The sequence below is a fragment of the Hetaerina americana genome, unplaced genomic scaffold, assembly GCF_022747635.1.
Source record: "Hetaerina americana unplaced genomic scaffold, ioHetAmer1.1.p SCAF_5, whole genome shotgun sequence".
NCBI classification, from domain to species: domain Eukaryota; kingdom Metazoa; phylum Arthropoda; class Insecta; order Odonata; family Calopterygidae; genus Hetaerina; species Hetaerina americana.
In genome coordinates this window covers 54,431,938-54,445,041 of record NW_027287095.1, presented here as the reverse complement: position 1 = coordinate 54,445,041, position 13,104 = coordinate 54,431,938, and the positions used below count along the sequence as shown (strand labels likewise).

General features: G+C 37.6%; 2 long non-coding RNA genes across 2 annotated transcripts; one reads left to right on the top strand and one right to left on the bottom strand.

The window, feature by feature from the left end:
* Positions 1-2,375: 2,375 nt before the first annotated feature.
* LOC139693485 (uncharacterized) lies at positions 2,376-8,651 on the top strand. The gene is made up of 3 exons (XR_011702052.1): positions 2,376-2,540; positions 7,249-7,381; positions 8,384-8,651. It is a non-coding gene; the product is annotated as an uncharacterized lncRNA (long non-coding RNA).
* Positions 7,152-13,071, bottom strand: LOC139693488 (uncharacterized). The gene is made up of 3 exons (XR_011702053.1): positions 12,752-13,071; positions 9,978-10,067; positions 7,152-7,342 (listed from the first exon to the last, which is right to left on the bottom strand). It is a non-coding gene; the product is annotated as an uncharacterized lncRNA (long non-coding RNA).
* Between the last annotated feature and the right edge of the window lie 33 nt (positions 13,072-13,104).

The following is a 13,104-nucleotide window of genomic DNA, read 5'->3' as shown; positions in this document are numbered from 1 at the left end:
ATGCAGTGGTGTATCGTGCATTTGAGACCAACGGATGTGGTCCCGTCTCCGAACAAACTCCTCCCTTTGAACTAGAGGAATCCTCGTATTGCATCGCTGAAATAAAACCAGTCGCTCATCATGTAATAGCAATTGGAGCTAATGATACATATTGCTCATAAAATTATATCTGCGTTTAAAGTAAAATAAATCAGCTGAAATATTCGATAACATTTTGCGAACTGCTTTTCATAGAAAATATCAATTATGCAAACCTAAAATGTTGATACGACACGAAGTGTCTCCTGCGGTGTCTTTGACAATTAACCACGCCAGTGAATATGCCAGTTTTTAGCCAAATGTGAGCGGAACTATTACTTTATTCTCGAGGGAGAATTTTGTATAGAAGAGAGAAAAAACGATTCGCAGAATTTGAGACAACATTAAAAAGTTTATACTTTTCAAGGAAACAACATTCATTTGGAGAAAGCTTGGTTGAATCCTCATATATTGCTTATCTTCGTGTCAGATTCGGGGCGGGAAACGAAAGTTTCATCGAGTAAAAAAGTTGGTATATGATATAAGCACGAGAGTACCCGTTCAGGAAAAGAAACTGTAAATTTTCGGAACCGTTTGATCTAAAAGGCTATAAAAAATAGTTTTGAAAATTTCCAATGCATGCAAGAGATATGGAAATAAAAATCCATTATTTCTTTACATAAACGTGTAATAGATGTTTGTCTGTACTCCCCTGAGATTGAATACACTCATATTCCTTTTTCTAGACCTGGATTCTGAGACGAGAGCACGTTCATAGGCTCCCTGAACACATGAAATCGCCCCATTAACTTATAATATGTATTTTAAATTCAAATCAAATATTTTTTATTTCAGAATATAATAGACGTAATTTTTCAGCGTCATTCGACTAATTACCAGAATGAGGGGCTGTTCTAAAAATCAAGAGAAAAACATTTAAATCGGTTTCTTCAAAAACAGTAAGATTAAAGCCTAAGCGACAGTTTTACGATTACACGCAGCGCTTGTATTTTCAGATGACCTTTCCATTATGTCACTGATATTGTTTTGTTGTTTATCACTGCATGAAAAAGATGGCTCCTGAAGTTCTGTTGAAATCTCTTTCTCACGTTCTTAACTTTGGGAGCTTTTGATCGAATTGCGGAAAAGCTACTGAAGCCAGCTAGAGAAATAAAAAAACAATAATTTTAAATTAAAAAACCAATAAAATAAAACGTTTAATGTAGCAGACTAATTGCGATATAGAAAGAAAAAACCCATGGGCGTAGCAGTACTTGAGTAGAGTATGCTCGCGTAGTTTTTCTTGCAACTCTCTTCCTCCGACATGACAGAGTTTCCATAAAATGTTTTAACTAACTCATCTTCCCACCCGAAGTCGTCCAAGGTCTTCAGCTCGTGAATCAGGCGGGTAATGCTATGTGGTCTAAGTTTTTTAACACCCACCGAACGTAGAATCACAATGATATCATCACTCACTTAAGTGTCGACCGTAGTTCTTCATTTTAGTTTTTCTGCTAAAGAAATAAATAAGGTGTCCATCTTCAAAAATCTACCAATCTTCCCATTCTATAGGCACCTAACGGTATTATCCACAAAACGAGTCTTAAAAATAAATTAAGTTTCCGCTAATACGTTCAAAAATACGAAAAAACATCAATTTTTACATGCTTCTCCGGCTACAAATCGAAGAAATTATTGTTTAACTCCATCTAAACGATTTGAATGTTACTATTTTTAAAGGATCATTGACTGAAATGGTAATGAAACAACCGCCTTAAGATAATGATGTAATCACATTGACTTACGGAGGAACTAAATGGCAAGATGGCTGGGCCAGCAACTCTGGGAGAGGCCGATGTGCTCTGCGGAAGAAGTGCGATCGAAAGATATCCGCAGCTGACTCGAGTCTTCATGGGAGAACCAAAGCGGCTCACAGACATGACAAAGAATTTCACATTACGTAGTATGATAATCGCAGTAAGTCTTTCTACAGATGATGCGGCATACCGCTATGGATGATCCACTCGCTGATGTTCAGGTCTTACTGCTGCAACGAGAAATTGTACTCATTTCCCATTGCCATATCATCTTTATGAGTCCGTAACTAGCAATAAATCTTCAGTTGATAACGCTTTCAAAGCACGTCATAAAATGACGTAAGAAGTAAAAAGAGAAAAAAATTTCCTGCCAAGGAATAATGGATATACACACTCTTAAATTGGCGGAAACTATGACAGTACCCTTTTCCGTCTCCATGTTTAATGGCTATTCTCAAAGTCGCTTTAACGCCAGACGATTGTGAGTGATGGTGACGCCGATGCGCATTTTCTTATTTCGGTCTGACGTTTATAGTTACGAAAGATTAAGGACAGGAACTGCATTCCCCTCCCCCTCACGCTGAAGGAATTTCCTTTTAACACTAATATAAGTAATCGTTTGAGCGTTGGAGATCAACAGAAGTTCCTGACCATCTCGACTGAAGTGCACGACTCTCGTTAGCCGGGACGGCGAGAAACATCAAGGTAAACACTTTCTTCAGCATGAAATTTGGGTCATAAGGAATAAGCAAGATGATTTCGCTTCAATAACTGCTTTTGATTGTGTACGAACCCTCGTATGGTGATAATAATAATAATATTTTATTCATTTTGAAAAATGGTACAACCATATTAAATGTCATCAATATAAATATTATTTATTGTATAAACATAAGTTCTTAAATATAATGAAGATTGTCACAAAAGGATTCATCCAATGAGTAAAGTGGGTGAGCCAGTAACCATGTACATTCCCTATTCTTGAAACTATGGATACAGTCTGATTTCGACTGAGTAGGCAGATAGTTATACAGTCGTATATATTATGAAATATGTTGTAAGTTGACGACAATCTATTCACTCTCTTTTGAATTCGATTCTCATTCTCTGACAATTGCTTATTTTGACGCCAGAAAATTTTTAATTTTCGCAATTCGTATTGCAGATAGTAAGTTTCGGGATAAGCTAAGTGGGTACCAAGAGCTGAATTTTTCGTATTCACTGCCTCAAATTTTAAATAAATACGATTTACGTAACGTAATGGGGCAAGGGTAAAGAGGCATGAGATATGGGTAAAAATTTGGGTTGAGATAGGAAGGTTCCCCTTGATTCTTTCAAAGACATGCTCACAAAACCCTAGTTACGTGAATAGCAAATAAGTCCTAGATTCATCCGAGAGATGTGTGGCACAGTAAAAGGAACTTCCCCCTTCTCTATAACTCGTCTGAAATCGGCCACATACGCAAATGATTACACCAATCCGTTCTCGAGCGTGGAAAAACCATATATTTTTCTTCTCCTAAGTCTGTAGCCTTAGCAAGAAGTATACGAAGATGAAGAGGGCTTGCTGTAGAGTAGGATGTTCGGTTGTGTTTTGTTAGGAGAGACAATATATTTACCTATAATAACTACATATATATATATATATATATATATATATATATATATATATATATATATATATATATATATATATATTGCATTCTACCAGTTAAGGTAGGTTTTGGATGGACACATCCAATGCAATATCTCCTGCCCAAAAACACAACCAGACATCCCTCCCTACAGCAAATCCTTCTCCAATTCTGCTCACTTTATTCTCCCTTCATTCTGTCTAACATGTCCATTCTACTCCCACCCCTTCCTTGATTGCCAGACATTCTTCCCTCTATCACAGCCTTCAGCATCCCATCAACAATCAAAACGCTCTGTATCCATACTTCCAGCTTCCATTACATCTCTACCAACAGTCGCCGCACCTCACCCTACATGCAGAGCATCTACTTGTCTGTTTTTATTTCTGCACACTTCACCTTTTCTCTCCGCAACCACATTTCAAAAGCCTCCAATCTATGCAACAATTTGAGAGTGTAAAAATCATTCGCCTTGACTGGGATTCGAACCCAGATCCCTCAATATCCGGTGGAGTGCTTTAGCCACTTAAGCTACCGAGGCGTCCTCTTAAACTCTGAAATTTTGGGGCTTTTAAAGGAACAAGATGTTGTGACGAAATACCGTACATACAATGTCACAGGCATTCGTAGTCGTGCGCGACGCGCCATGAAATGCACATTAGGAATTGAAATTGACACATTGAAATGCACATTAGCGGATGACTCCGTTAAAAGTTACTGTTGCGGCATCTCCCGCAGTTTCTTTGGAATTTGTCAAAGTATAAACACCATAAGTGTTTAAAGTTGGCTTTAACCTCGTGGACTGTGGCGCGTCGCGCACGATTACGAATGCCTGTGACATTGTATGTACGGTATTTCGTCACAACATCTTGTTCCTTTAAAAGACCCAAAATTTCAGAGTTTAACAGGACGCCTCGGTAGCTTAAGTGGCTAAAGCACTCGACCGGATATTGAGGGATCTGGGTTCGAATCCCAGTCAAGGCGAATGATTTTTACTCTGAAATTGTTGCATTGAAATGCACATTAGCGGATGACTCCGTTAAAAGTTACTGCTGCGGCATCTCCCGCAGTTTCTTTGGAATTTGCCTCCAATCTATGTCTATCAATCTACTTCAATGCCCATCTTTCTGAACTGTACAAAAACACACTATATATTAATGTTTTTTCAAGCTATTTTTTGAAATACTTATTCAACGTCCCTGTCATCAATTCCTTCTTTCATATGAAAGAGCCTTTAACTAATGCAATTCTTTGCCTTATGTCCCTATTGCTGGAGACCATTTCGGTACAAAAACTTCTCAGATAGGTAAACTGTTCCACATGCTCCAGTTTTTATCCTCCTATATTGATGTTTCACTTGGCCTTTCTTTTTCTCGAATAATGCATAACCTTTGTTTTATTTACATTTATTCTCATCCCATAACTATCACTCTGACCTTTCAATGCACTCAGCAGATTATACAACCCCTTGGTTGACTGACAAACTAAAGCTTGGTCATGCACAAATCCAACTGATTTTATGAATTCCCCACCGATTTTCAGTCCAATCACCAATTCTTCCCATGCCTCTTTTACTGTTTCCTCCTTATACACATTGGAAAGCACTGGTGATAATAGACAATCCTGTCTAACTCCTCTTCCAAACATTGCCCATCCTCACATTCCATCCACCACTTGCACCTAAGCAGTCTGAGACATGTGAAGGTGCGGATAAGTCTCCTATCCCACCAATCTACCCCTATTTTCTGCAATACATTCATCAATTCCACCCAATTACCTCTATCTAATAATCAAATTTACTCTATCTATGAAGCAAATAAGCACATTCTGATTGTATTCTATGTACCTCACTATTGGTGATCTTATTACTGCAAAGGCATCATGTGTGCCCTCTCCTTCCTGAACGCAAACTGATCATCCCCTAAGTAATAATTTGCCCTTCTTTCCATCCTCTTATTAATGATTCTGAGAAACACTTGAGCGGCGTGGGAAATCAAATTCTATTACTCCGTATTCTTCCCACATGGGTGGGTGCCTTTCGATTAATTGGAAAGGAACTGAAGCTGATCTGACAAATCTCTCCCTCATAATTGCTATGAATTAGTCCATAAAAACTCTCCGGTGCTCTCAAGGACAAGTGACAAGGCTTAATTACCAACTGTGAATAGAGTAGTAATAGTAGTATTTAGGGGAGGTGACCTACTGCTGAGGTCATTTGCACCATAGGGGATAGGGGTTGGACAGGAAAGGATGAAGGGTGGGGAGAAACCCGGCGTTGGCATTATCCTACTCAAAATGAAAGGTGCCAAGGGGTCCGCAGCTTAACGTCCCATCTGACGGACGGCGTAGTCACTCGAACTGCCCTCCACAAAGCACCACAAGTAGGGATCGAGATACCTCTGAAAAATATTCAACACTGCCTGAATTTGAACCCGAGCCCTCTGGGTGGGAAGCCAGTACAATAGCCACCGCACCAATCCCGATCCCCCTGTGAATAGAATATTGAAAAGTGCACGGTCTATGGAATTGCAGTAGGAAAAAAAAATTCAAAGCTTAAGGTATCCATTATGAAAATTCTTAATGGCAACTATTGTTGGCTAAGTATCAAATCAAATGTAGTTGGGTGATTCATCTTGAAACAAACTAATATGCTTCTCCATTCATACTTCATGAGGCAATACATTTCACAAAAATGGGTGGCTTTAAACCCAAGACTACAATATATAACTTAATATTGAAAGCAGAATGTATAGAGGACTCCTTCAGGAACCTTTTGCTAAATTAGGTCAAACACTTTTTCACATCATACATGGTATGGCTAAAGAAAACTGTCAGGAACTTCAACTGAAGTAAATTATTATCCTTCAGTCAATCTGCGAACTATATTTACAAGATTTCCTAGTGAAGGCTTCCACAGTGAGCAGCTATTGAAGATTCAAGTCTTCTAGTTTTGACTCTTTATTGGTCGGTTAAAATGTAAGAGTTATTTTTAACATGCTCAAGTCACCTTTTCTGATGGCTCCTCTAAGCCGGCCATAGTTCACGGGCAACCAATCTGAACAATTGGTTTATAAATAGTCTCCAGGCTATTCCATTACCTGTATTACTATCCGATCTCTTATTTCCCTCATAGGTCCTTACAACAAAATTTCCTATTGCATGTTCCTCATAGTTCATCCTTGGCCTCCATTTATAATTCCTCCCCTTTATTATTCCTTAGATGTACATATTTATAAGTGATTGAGGCCAACTCCAGTTTGAGGAAATGTATCATAATGATAAAAGTTATATATAGATGCTAATGTAGTATATATATTGTTATATATAGACTCATATCATTGGGATATATTTATGTTTGACTAAATCATTTGCCAGCATGACATGAAAATCTTCATGGGGAACAGAGTATTTTTTCTTATTTCATAAAAAGGATGGTAAATACCATATAAGTTCTGACCTACTAATGTGACAATTGATGGCATTTCAAAAAAAATGTCGGCGGCATTATGGCCACAGAATCAAACACACCAACAAGGTTCCTCCCTTGCACAAGTTTTAAAATATGGGGGATTAAATTCGGTAAGACGCTAGCTTTCATATTTTATTAAGCCATTGATCAATAGTAGATACGAATAATAGTAATAATATTTACATCAGAAATGACTTAATCCCAATCCTCTGATATTTAATAGTGACTTGAGTCCTTCTGTGCTTAGAATTTAAATGGCAAGACTTAATTGGATGATGTTAAAACCTATGAATGTTCTACTTTGCCCCAGAGTTGACCTTGGAGGCTGATCCAACTGAAGATGAAGTCGCAGATTTTAATAATACTGTTGGTGTTTTACACAGCCTTGGAGCCAGTATCCAGCGCTGCTCAACCCAAAGAAGAAAAAACAGAGGATGAAAAAGGTTGGTGCCAAGAGGAGATAGAAGTAATATAAAAAAACACTACTATGTCCGAATCTGATATAATTTAACTGTGCCGGTACATTGGCTGATACTTATTTTCATTTCTATTAGAATTTTCATTACCCTGCTATCATTGATGGAATTTGCTTATCCTATATATTCTGGCATATTCTTACACTTCTATTGGTATCTTCATAATGGCAAGTTCTTTGATGGTATTTGTTACATATTTTTAAATATCCTGGTATTTTTTTTAAAATTACATTGAAAACTTGACCGTGGTCCTCTCTTTGATGGTAGGTGTTAATGATTTGTACCTACTTTCCAGGATAAATCTCTTACAAAACCTTACCACATTCAGTGAAGATATACTCATACATACTATCTAATGAAGGAATTTCCAAAAAAAGTTTGTGCATAAACAGGTGTGCATAACTATCTTATGATGCCAAAAAAGCAAAGGCTGGTAATGGCATCTAGATACAAAAAAATAATTAAGGTCAACTGTTAGGCAAAATTCAAAGATGCAGAAAAAGAACAAAGGATGAGATGAAGGCCATGATAGAAGGAATAATGCTTGGTTAGCAGGAAGAAAAAGGAAGAGAATAGGCTTTTTGGATGGCAGAGTCTACCAAGAAGCATAAATAACTGAATGAGTAAACCACATACATCAAACAACATTTTCGACAGGAAGACATTCACAGGAATAAGCAATGCTTGTGGATGCATTTGAATGCTACAGACTGCCTTAAACCCATCTCTTATTGGTGGACTACTTATTTTGATGCACATTAGTTATTCTGATATTTAAACACACTGGCATGGATTATGTCTTTGTTTGGGGGGAAGTTAAAAATGAAATCACTAGTTCTTTCTGTAATGTGGACCCCTTTGGTGCAAAAAGATTTTCTCTGAAAAATTTGTTTTTGTACACATACAGGAAGTAGGATAGAATGTCAGATTATGGCAACAATTTAATAACACATAATATTTAATTTCCAGGTGGAGATGGAATAGTTTTCTGCCCTGTGGCAGAGAAAAAATGTGACCGCTTCTGTCAATCCCAGGGATTCAAGGATGTGACATGTGTAGGCCTCCTTGGGATCATCTGCATATGCACGATGTAGGAGAGGCTCAAGAGTATAAATACAACTGGACTCCTAATTTTGGGCATGGTGTAATGGAGATTCAGAGAATGATATTAAGAGATTACAAAGGAGCCAGGAATCTAAGTGTGCAAGAAAAGTGTATATGCAATGTGCCAAAACATGACACAATAAATTACCAATAAAAGTTAAAAATCCATGAAAATGCCATTATTTTGAATAACTGATTGAAGCACTTTTCCACCTGATAAAAATATTTTTATCAAGAGGAAAAGTGCTTCAATCAGTTATTCATTATGTTCGACTTCCACATCATGCCTGAAGCTACTCAATTTATGCCATTATTTTGTTACATATTTTGACATAAAAAATTACAGAAGGAAAACAAGGAGGACTAAATGATGAAGGCCAAGAGACAATCACTCAGCGTGAACTGGGAAGGAGACATGAGAAACGAGAGAAATGGTACCAACATATGTGGTGACACAAAACACAAATTACGAGAAATACTCAAGAGGGAGAAAGGAATACGTTAAAATTCGAGCAAGAAGACAGAAATTAGAGCAGGTGGTAAAACTCATGGATTTTATTAAAATAGGGACAGACTAACATACTAGGAAAAGTATTGTGCTATCAAAGAAGGTACACATATTCATAGAGGAGGGAAATGATGACGGCATCCCTCTTTCCCCACTCTTAGCTGAACTGTACATAAATAATTGTGAAAACAATGTCAAATCCCCCAATTATTTCCTATCCACTAATTCCTATTATGTTGACAATATATTCACCAATTTTTAAAACCAAGCCTTTTCCAAATAACTCCAACAGAAAGAAAACATAGCCATCACCCTAGGTTACAACAAGAATTTGATTCATCCTTAAATTCATATCTGGGCTCCATTATCTCCCACTCTTGCATTTATCTTCACGGATGTAACCCTCTTTCTCCTCTACAGGCCCTCCCCCTACCTTTCCCCTTTTTTCCTAATGCCTAACTTCTCTGCGATCAGTTATGCAGTCATTCGGTAATCATTCTTTGCTTGATAAGATGGCTTTTCCATCAAAACAACATTGCATCTACCTCTCTCTCTCCTTTCCCTTCCATTGATTCTTCCTTAAATACCCTCCCTAGCCTTCTTCCAAGCCACCCCTAACCCAGCAACCACCCATTATTCTATGGTACCCCAAATCAGACATATAAGCCCAAAAGCAAACCTGTCCACACAATGATCATGCCTCTCTCCTCCTTCCTCCTCCTCAACCCTCACAGCACAGGACACCCAATGGAGATAGTGGAGTAGGTACCCTAACCCAAATTTCTCGCTGGAGAATCCAGTAAGTGATCAAACTTCATGAGCTCTTTAATTTGGTATATAGAAAAAAATAAAAGGACAAACACAAGGCTATAGGGAAAAGAGATATAAGCAAATAAAAGAACAAACACAAGGCTACAGGAAAAGTTACCTCATGGGAAAGGAAATCATTACCTTCACTCTGATGGCAGCTCTTGACACTGATTCATGAAAATCCTAGCTGGTGTCACTCTCTTCTTTGATTCTTCCAACATCAACATCAACCTAGAAAGAATTTGATTAATTAATAAATCAAACAAGGAATGCACTAAAACTATAAATATTACTAAACAACCACCACAAACTATTAACAACCACCATTTAAGACTGGCTGGGCTGGTAAGTGGAATATAACATTTTTGGAGCACCAAAAAAAGAATACGTTCACTCTGATGCTGATGGTAGCGCTAACCATTGATCCATGACAATCCTGGTTTCTGTTACTCTCTTCTTTGTTTTTGCCAACATTAGCATCTATCTATAAATAGTTGAATTTAGGAGCATTTCACATAGAGAATGAACTCCAATGCGGCACTTATGAAGAGAATTGATTATAAGCTATGAATATACCTAATAACTTTAACTCAATGTTATTAGAATATATTTAAAAAATTACAATAAATAATATTTTTTTTAAGGTAATCTACCGGTTAAAGTAGGTTTTTGGATGGACACAACTACAAACAAACATTTTATTACTCCTAACAAAACAAAAAATCAATCATCCTACTCTATATCAGGTCCCTCTTCATCTCTGAGTACTTTCTTCCTCCCTTCATCCCATCCAACATCCCTATCCTGTTCCTTCCCTTTCCTCTTTTGCCCAACATTCTACCCTCTACCACAGTCTTCAACATCCCACTGCCGGTCAATACCCCCTTCATCCACTTTTCCTGCCTCCATAGGATTGCTCCCAACAAACCCCTCTCTTCGCCCACCATACCAAGTACTTCCTCATTTGTCTTCTTCTCTGTCCATTTCACCTTCTCCATTCTTCTCCACACCCACATTTCAAAAGCCTCCAGTCTACGTCTATCCTCCTGCTTCAATGACCACGTTTCCGCGCCGTACATAGCTACCCTCCATATCAAATTTTTTGCGAGTCTTTTCTTAACATCCTTACTCAACGTCCCCGTCATCAACTCCCTCCTCCTTGTGAAAGCCTCTTTGCCAAGTGCAATTCTTCTCCTTACGTCCCTACTACTTTGACCGTGTTGGTCCAAAACACTACCGAGATACGTAAACTGTTCTACCCGCTCTAGTTTTTGCCCTCCTATTTTAATGTTCAGCTTAGCCTTTTTCTTTCTAGAAAATCGCATAACCTTTGTTTTATTAATATTGATTCTCATCCCATACCTGTCGCACTGAATTTCCAATTCACTAAGCAATGCTTGCAGCCCCTTGGCTGACTGACAAACTAAAGCTTGGGCATCAGCAAACCTAACTGATTTTATGAATTCCCCGCCCACTTTCATTCCCACCTCGAGTTCTTCCCATGCCTCTTTAATCATTTCCTCTGCATACAGGTTGAACAGCAACGGTGATAATGGGCAACCCTGCCTTACACTTCTCCCGCCAGCACAGCTCTAGGGGTCATCGGAACGCACAAGCCCTTCCACCACGTCAAGGTTGAAATCCGAGGAGGGAATAAATAATATATGTACTTTTAATCCATTGGTCAAATACAAACATGAATTATTATCAATAATGATTTTATTAGGAAATATAAATGAATCATTTTCATTTAACATTTATAATAAATGAATGATGTCATTTAACATTTAAATAAAATAAGTACATATGTCATCGACCATTGAAGAACAGGCTATAGGGGTACCTACTTCCACATCAAGTAGGTTTTATGGTATTTTTTAAAGTTTGAACAGGAGGAGATAGTTTTTACTTCAGTAAGTATTTCATTATGAACAATATATGTAAGACTGTGGGGGCCCTTTTTATATAATATTGATAAATACTCTATTACATATATGTTACATTTCCTTTGAGTTTCATTGTGATGATACTGGGATTTGTGGAAAATAAGCGAGGATATGTCTTTTTAAACAAGGTACAATGGAAAATGTTTAGACAGGGTAGGGGGAGGGCCCATAAGGATCGAAACCGAGGTTTGCAAAGAGTCTACGTGGTACTCTGCAGATAACCTTTACAGTTCTCCTCTGTTAAGAGAAAGGTGTTTTAGGGTAACTATCATTCCCCCATTAGGGTTGAAAAGTGAGGGAGGAATTGTGATGAAGCCCATCAAGACGTGGGGAAAAGTGGAAAGGTGTTCAAGGGTAGTCATTGGCACAGGCTGAATGACAATCCTACAGTGGGGAAATGAGAATTTTGCCACTATTTAAATGTTGACTCCTCAGAATCCTTGAATTAGATTATCGAAATTTTTGAGTTGAAAGATTCTCAGAACTTATTTAATTACACAGTAAGAATATAACTAATGTATGCGGGTAATTGTCACTGTGATTTTTAATAAAACATTAAATGAAATTTTCAAAACCCTTGCACACTGATGGGTACATTTACCAAACAAGATCCAAGATTTATTCTCATATTTATAACGAAGCATGATAGCTTGCGCAAAAAAGTAAACTGAACGTGAAGATATATAAGAATGTCACCACGTGTACCTGTACTGAAATTACTCCCAATATGAATATCGTATACATAAATGTCTGGTAAATTGACGAGTGAGTTTACTGTAAAATGATTTCTGGATTCACCCAATGCATCAGCGCAAAATCAGTATACTCGCGAACAAATTCCGAAAGTGGATTGCCCTAAATGAAATTTAATATTTTGGCCCGTCAGGTGAGCTACTTGAATGGATTTATAACAACTGAAAGGTGTCTGGAAGAAGTTTTATATTTATCAAATGCAAACTGATAACTTACTTAAAAAAGAAATAACCGTCAGGTGACATCCGCTGTAGTTACAGGCAATGACGACCGAATACACAGTGAAGAATTAAAATGGAATTCAAACACAGACGACACATAGCAAACCTCATAAGTTTCCATCGGTAACGAGCACAAATAAAATACCCTATAACAATTTAACACCGCATAATTCATTGAAATAGTTAACGTTCCGGCAATGTTAAACCTATTTGAATACCACCCTTTCGCGCTCATTGCCCTTAAAAAATCCAGAAATAAAATTACATGCTTGATATTGGCGCTCCAAAGGTAAAGAGTAAGGGTAACAAAACAATTCTTAAGAACAGCTCCGCGAAATGAAAAAGACA